Source organism: Equus caballus, chromosome 7, assembly GCF_041296265.1.
Source record: "Equus caballus isolate H_3958 breed thoroughbred chromosome 7, TB-T2T, whole genome shotgun sequence".
In the NCBI taxonomy this organism is placed as follows: Eukaryota; Metazoa; Chordata; class Mammalia; order Perissodactyla; family Equidae; genus Equus; species Equus caballus.
Window position 1 is genome coordinate 78,292,762 of NC_091690.1, and position 6,895 is coordinate 78,299,656.

Here is a 6,895-nt window from a genome sequence, read left to right on the forward strand (position 1 = left end):
GGGAATATTATCTAGCTCCTGGGTAGAGAATGATATTAGGGAGACCAGTTAGTAATCAGCTATAGTAAATGTTCAGGGCAGAGAGGAAGGTAATTTGGACCAGAGTAGATATTTGAGTGTTGAGAGTTGGTATATTGGGGATGTATTCAGAAAAAAACCAACAAACAACCCAGAACTTGCTGATAGATTGGATAAGTGTGAGAGAAAGAGGTGAATCATGGATGATTCCTAGGATTTTGGCCTGATTCAATACATAATATCACTTTCCTTCATGAACATTCATTTCAATATCTGTTCTGCCTTTTCATTTGTTTGTTTCTTAAATCTTGTACAAAGGAAATATTAGTTCATTTTAATTTTCTTGGAAAGGTATTTTTTTAATCTGTTTTCTTATGAATCAGCTTCAAACATTATAGAGTAGCGAAAGGCTTTCAGGCAAGGGGCTTGGAGCAAAAAGGAGTCTCTTTTTAAACTGGGAATTCAAGGAACCTTGAAAGGGCCTGAGGCAGGAAGGGGTAATAAAGGAAAAACCTGGCCATTGGGCAGGGTAAGTGGTGATGATGCACATATGGGAAAGACCTATGGGAGGAACTGGAAAGACCACTTCCATTTCAGATGTCAATTTCAACCATTTGTTCACATTCACTAATAATAATTGGGGTGGAGGCTTTAAAGAAGCATGTTCCCAGCAGAGAACTCGTGCCTTATGATGCTCATTAACGAGTGTGCTGGCGTCTTTCACACACCAGCTTTAAGGAATTTATATTTTGTAATGAAGCTTATTTGTAAATAATATGTCAATGGAAATACTTGGCTGTCTTAATGCAACATGGGCCACTTGGGGGACTGAGGCTAGAATCCGAAACATAGGTGGCTGATAGAAATGTTTTCCAGAGTCTGGAATTCTGGTACGGATCTGGGAAGATCTGTGCACAGTAAAGCATCTAATATTGTATGACTACAAGATCACGCTAATTAAGAGATAAGAATTGAGAAATTTTGTCACTAGCAACTAGTACTAAAGTCTAAGGTTTGTTCCTATTCAATATCTTCATTTTTCTCTTGAGCTTTTATTTCCTTCTTTAAATAGACCTATCAAAAAAACATTCCAGCAGACTTCCTATGTGATTGGGTGTAGGACTGACATAGGGGGAGGAAAGAAAAATATAAAGTGAAAAATAAGATCATCTTGGTCAGAACAGAAAGAGAATTTCCAGCAGATGCTGGGATGTTGATCAGAGAAATGAATACATCCCCAGCTATTGAAAGACAGAGCTTGTGCAGACAAAATTTTGTCTCTAAGGCCAAATAAGGACTTATATCCAGTGTGGTAGGTTTTCAGAATTTTCAAAATGTGGAAGGAGATAGCTTAAGACGAAGAGCAGATATGGGGCCTCATCTAGAGGCACTAGGGCTTCCATATGACATTGGCATCTACAGTCTCTGGACAGGAGTTGACCTCCCCAGTACTCTCTCGAAGGCCTCCATTACCTCCTTGTTTCTCAGACTATAGATAAGAGGATTCAGTGCTTGAGTAATGATAGTATAAAATACGGAGAGGATGTTGTCCTGTTGGGGTCTGTGGTAGGAACTGGGCTGGATGCACATAAACTTGGCAGCCGCATAGTACATTCCTACCAGAGTCAGGTGAGAAGAGACTGTGACAAGAGCTTTCTGCTGTCATTCAGAATCCCCACCAAGATGAAGTCACTTCCCAAGACGGAGTTCCAGAGCTCCATTCTGTGTTTCTTTAGTTATCTGAAATTTTACAAAATCTAGGTAAAGTAAGTCTGATGTGATCACTGGGGACTCCCTGGCTTTACAGTGTTATAGCCTTTGGTCAGCAGGAATTAATTGTTCAGTTTATCATATCACATTATATTCTTTCATTCATGCCTTAACTCACCAAATATGTAATGATCACATATTGTTAAAATATTTCTTCACCACTTCTGATATTTCCTTCAGTGTTAAAGGAGTCCCATTTGTGTACTAAGTCTAGACTTGTCTCTGCCTCATCATCCCACTTCTGAGAAATGGGGAGCAACTTAATGGGAAAGATTAAAGGGAAAATCTGGGCAAATAGTATCCAGCCTCTTTCTCTTCTCTTCTTTTTGGGAGTTGGAAGGCCTTTAAGGGGGCCTAATATACATCCCCCTTTCTCCCTTCCCAGGTTTTGAACCAATTGAGAAACAAGCTATTTGTTCAGGCCAAAATACCATCTCTTTATTTTCGTAAAGCAGAAATTGAAGAACGTAGCTTATATATCAGCAGGCAATGAGATTCCTAATACCAACCCCCAAATGGACATAATTATCTTTGCAATCAAGGCAATGCAGGACCAAATTAGTATTCCCCACAAAGAAGGGCTAGGGGGACAAGGCAAGAGGACAGATCAAGTACTGTCTATCATCTCTCCCCCAAAAGGAGAGAAATTTATTCCTGCTTACTCTACAATTTTATTATATTCTTCCCCTTTCTTTGGGAAGAAATGAGGGGAGAGTAGAGACTAGGTTTCTTATATCCCCTCTCATGCATATTGTGTACCAGGCACTATGATAGCTCCCAAGAAGAGTGAAGTACCAGTCACACTCTTGTGAGGAGCATTTAAAAATAGGTGTAATTACAAATTGTGAAAAGTATCACAAAGGGAAAGAATAGAGAGTGATTCTCATGTAGATTGGTAATTAAGGAAAATCTTCTCTGAGAGTGTGAATTTTAACCTCAATTTGAAAGATAAGTGTAAATTATCCAAATGAAGAGAGGTGAAGGGATATCTAAGCAGAGGATACACCATATGTAGAGTCTCCAAAATAGAAAAGAGCTTATAATTTCTGAGGAGCTAAAGGAAGCCTGATGAGGTGGGTACTACTTGAGATAAATTTGGAGAGACACATGCTCCAAATCATGCTTGGCCTTTTAGGGTATACGGAGTGCAATGCAAAGCTATTTAATACATATGTATATACAGGTGTGACATCATGGAATTTATATTTTAAGAAGATAAGTCTTACAGTTGTGTGGAGAAGTAATAGGTAGAAGGTAGGTAGGTATAGGTAACAGGTAGATAGGTAATAGGTAATAGGTAGAAGTAGTACTAAAGGTAGAAGATGGACAAGAATACACACAGGAAGAGATGTGCAGAGATGATTGTGGTCATCCAAGTGAGATGGACCAGGGAAATGGCACAGGGATCATAGATTCAAGATCCATGTTGGAAGCAGAATCAACAACAATTGGTGATTGACTAGATATTTACAATGGAAATCAGGCAGGAAAAGCCAGTTTGAGAGGTGATAAACAGAAGAATTGAGAGTGTTTAGTGAAATAGAAACTCCCATAAGAATGAAGAGTCTATTTGCTCAGAGTGAGTAGATGAATAGGATGGATGGAAGGACACAGGGTACTGACTTAATGGGAAAGTGTGGAATGCAAGGACTGTTTTCTCTTGCAAAATGCATAGTTTGCTGATTCTTCATCATTGTGTCCTTCTTACTAATACCATTCCAGCCCTCCCTATCTTTTTGTTGAAATTTTGTAATAATGATTTCTACTTCATACTTTGACTTATCTAAGATGTTGTGAATAAAACACAATTCAAGTGGTCAAAGTCCTGGGCTTTGGATTATATCTTTCCCACAGATCACATGATCTTATTTAAAAATTTTATACTCAATTTTCTCACCTATAAAATGGGAATAATATTAGCCCTATATGACTATCTCAGAGGTCTCTTATGAGAATTAATTGAGATAATTTATCTTTTAAAAATCTTCATAAATAAGTCCTAGACAATTGTCATCACATTTAAAACAAATTTTAACTCTTTTATTTTACAGCTGTAGTCACACAGTAGAATCTCAGTAAATGTAAAGCATGAGCAATTCTCTTGCTGCCTTCAAAAATCTCTCTTTGTCTTTTGACAATTTGATTGTGATGTGTCTCAGTGAGGACTTCCTTAGAGTATTTCAAATGGATCCAATTTAGGATCCATTGGGCATCTTATTGGATGTCCATTTCTTTCTCCAAATTTGTGAAGTTGAGGAGGCAGGAGGAATGTGTTCAAGGAGTGTAATTGAGAAGTTGGCCTCGGATAAAATTATGGAGACTTTATCTTTAGACTGGAGGCAAAGAAGTGAGGATGGTTACAAATATTTATAAATTAATAGAAGGAGGCAGAAGATCAGGGGAAGCTAGAAAGGCAGGGCTGGTGGATTTGAGAGTGATTATATCTGAACTCAGTATTCTCAGTTAAGAAAGAAACGTGATTATTGACTAAAGGTGAAAAAGTGAAGCATGAGAAGAGGGTGAAGTTTTGAATGCGTGGTGAAAGTAGGAGATGTTGCTAAATAAGTAAAATCAAAAGGATTTCTTGATGGAATTGAGGGATTAACTAAGGTTGAAAGGTAGGAAATATCACCAATGTTTTGTGTTGTGTGTAGATTTTTTTCTTAATCTTAGGTATAGAATCAGAGAAGGTGGATAGCATTGATGTAAATTTGGAGACTTGTGAAAGAGATAGTATGAGAGATGAGAGGTGCAAGGGAACTGAGAGAACTAGCGAGAGAACCTTCAAAACCTGACCATGGAGTTCAGGCTGAATAAGGATGAAGAATGGTCTAGAGAGGATTGAGTAAAAGGGAAATAATAGAAGGATCAGAAAACATTTACTATTTTTGAGGTTGAAAAGTTGTTGTGAAAGCTAAGGCATGTGAGAATTGGAAGAGCAGTTGGTTATAATTGAGGAGCTGAACATGTACTTCAAAGTCAGAGGTGGAGCAGTAATCAATAGGGACAAAGCCATAGTGAATCCATTGGAATGGGTAACTTAAATTGTCTAAACATAAAGTTACTTGTTATAGCCAAGACAATGGCACAACCAGGGAATCAGAAGACTATGATCTAAGTGCCAAAGTCTTCAAAAGGTATTAAGGAATGACCAGAGCGGTGGGAGATAAAAATGACAAGGAATAAAATTGCCTGAAGGAGTAGAAAATATTATATGAAAATAGAAATGTAATACTTGGAAAGTGCTACTGGGAGACAAGGAGAATGCCAACCCCACCTCTCAACCCATGGATATGTAGGGTGTTGAAGAGTGATCAGAATCCATCAAAGAGAGTAACAGAAGTACAAATTTCTTAAGGAGGAACCAGAATTTAGTTTCATCAAGGTGGTGGAAGGAGTATTTTGTAGATAAAGAATGTAGGAATGTTTGTGTAAGAAGGACCAATGGTTTCAGATAACATACAGTAATGTCCTGAGGTAAGACAGTGATGGTGGGCAAGTAGTGGGAAATTGGATCAGGGGAGAGCAAACAGAGAAATATGAAAAGATTAATAGCTGGAATGATAGACATTTATAATTTAGATGGTGACCAAGGATGTTAGGAATGTGAAGCCTGGTAAACTAGGTGACCTCGAGGTCATGGTTTCCTATTATTTCCCAAATTAGGCCTTATCTCTTCCACAATCCTGTCAACTTCCTTGGAGATTGGATTACTCATCCTATGAGTAATTGCTAATCCCATGAGAAATAGATTAATCCTCATCTGGATTACTACAGCAGTCTCCTAGATTGATCCCCCTAGATTCGGTCTTATCCCCTGCATTGGATTTTTCCACACTGTGGTGTTACAGAAATCTTAACATTACAGCTCTGATGCTGCTCTCTTACTTAACATACTTTAATGACTGCCCTCAAGACCAGCTCCAATCTTCCTGGCATCTTATTTCAACAAGGTTCGTGATGTGGCCAGGCGGACCTCCCCTGCTTCATTTCTTACTCTACTCCTAGCATCCCCTCTCTCCTCCATCATTTTCCAGACCCCCCTTCCCTCCATACTGATCAATTTGGAATTCTCCAGGAAACTGTGTTTTCTCTTGCCTCTAGGTCTTGGCAGCTGCATCTCCCTCTGCTTGGAATGCTCCATTTATTTCTTCGTCCCGTCCCTCTTGCCCTTGATCTTTTTTCTTGATTAATGCTTCCTGACTTCAGAATATTAGCTGTCACTATCTCTTAGAAGCTTGCTTGGCTTCTCTCAGTGTGAACATCCATCCTAACTATTGTACTCGAAGATTCTTATACTAATCCTTAAATATAAAGATTATGTCTTATTCACAGTGTTTGTTCAGTGTCTGGTACAGTAGCTGAATTACAGAATATCCTTGAGGATTATTTGTTGAATGAATGAGACCAACATTACTGAGGTGTCCAAGACCTAGGATAGAGTTAACGTTTCCTGACTAGGGTCCTTCTCCCATTTCCTAACCATTCACTTACAGACACCTCATAATATTCTCCCAAACAGAGACAAAATCCTTACCTCAGATGGACAGGAGGTTGCTGATAGATTTCACTGCAGGCTGTGTAGCTTGTTTGGAGGGGTCAAGAAGCACAAATAGAACTTGGTAAGTAAAGAAAGTGGCTTTTTCACCAGTATTGGGGAAGATATGAGCCTTGAGGAGGTGTGTGAGATCAGTGAATCAAAATCTTCCCATTCTTCTGCTTTGCAAGCTGTCTCTGGGAATGGGCAGCTTGAGCTCTGATAGGCCCACACTTCTGAAAGGAGGATTACATTAGATCAAGAGGCTACCTCTCTCCTCTCTTGTGTGAGGAGTTAAGACAGGCTGCTTCTCTGACCCAGTTACCCTGTGAAGGAATTTTTCTAGCCATGAAGCTATTGTCAGACTAAGGTGAATGCTCAGGCTTTTCAAAAACTCTTTCATTCTTACTGGGCTCTGAAGGAAAAGCCAAATAAAGGAAAAATCCAAGAAAGGATGTGGAAAGAGGACCCAAAGGAGAGCCTGCAATGCCTGGCCTCTCTTTCCCCGTGGGTGGCAGTGAGCCAGGGCCCTGTCCTTGGGGGTGGCTCTTCTGCCTCCCTATGTGATGA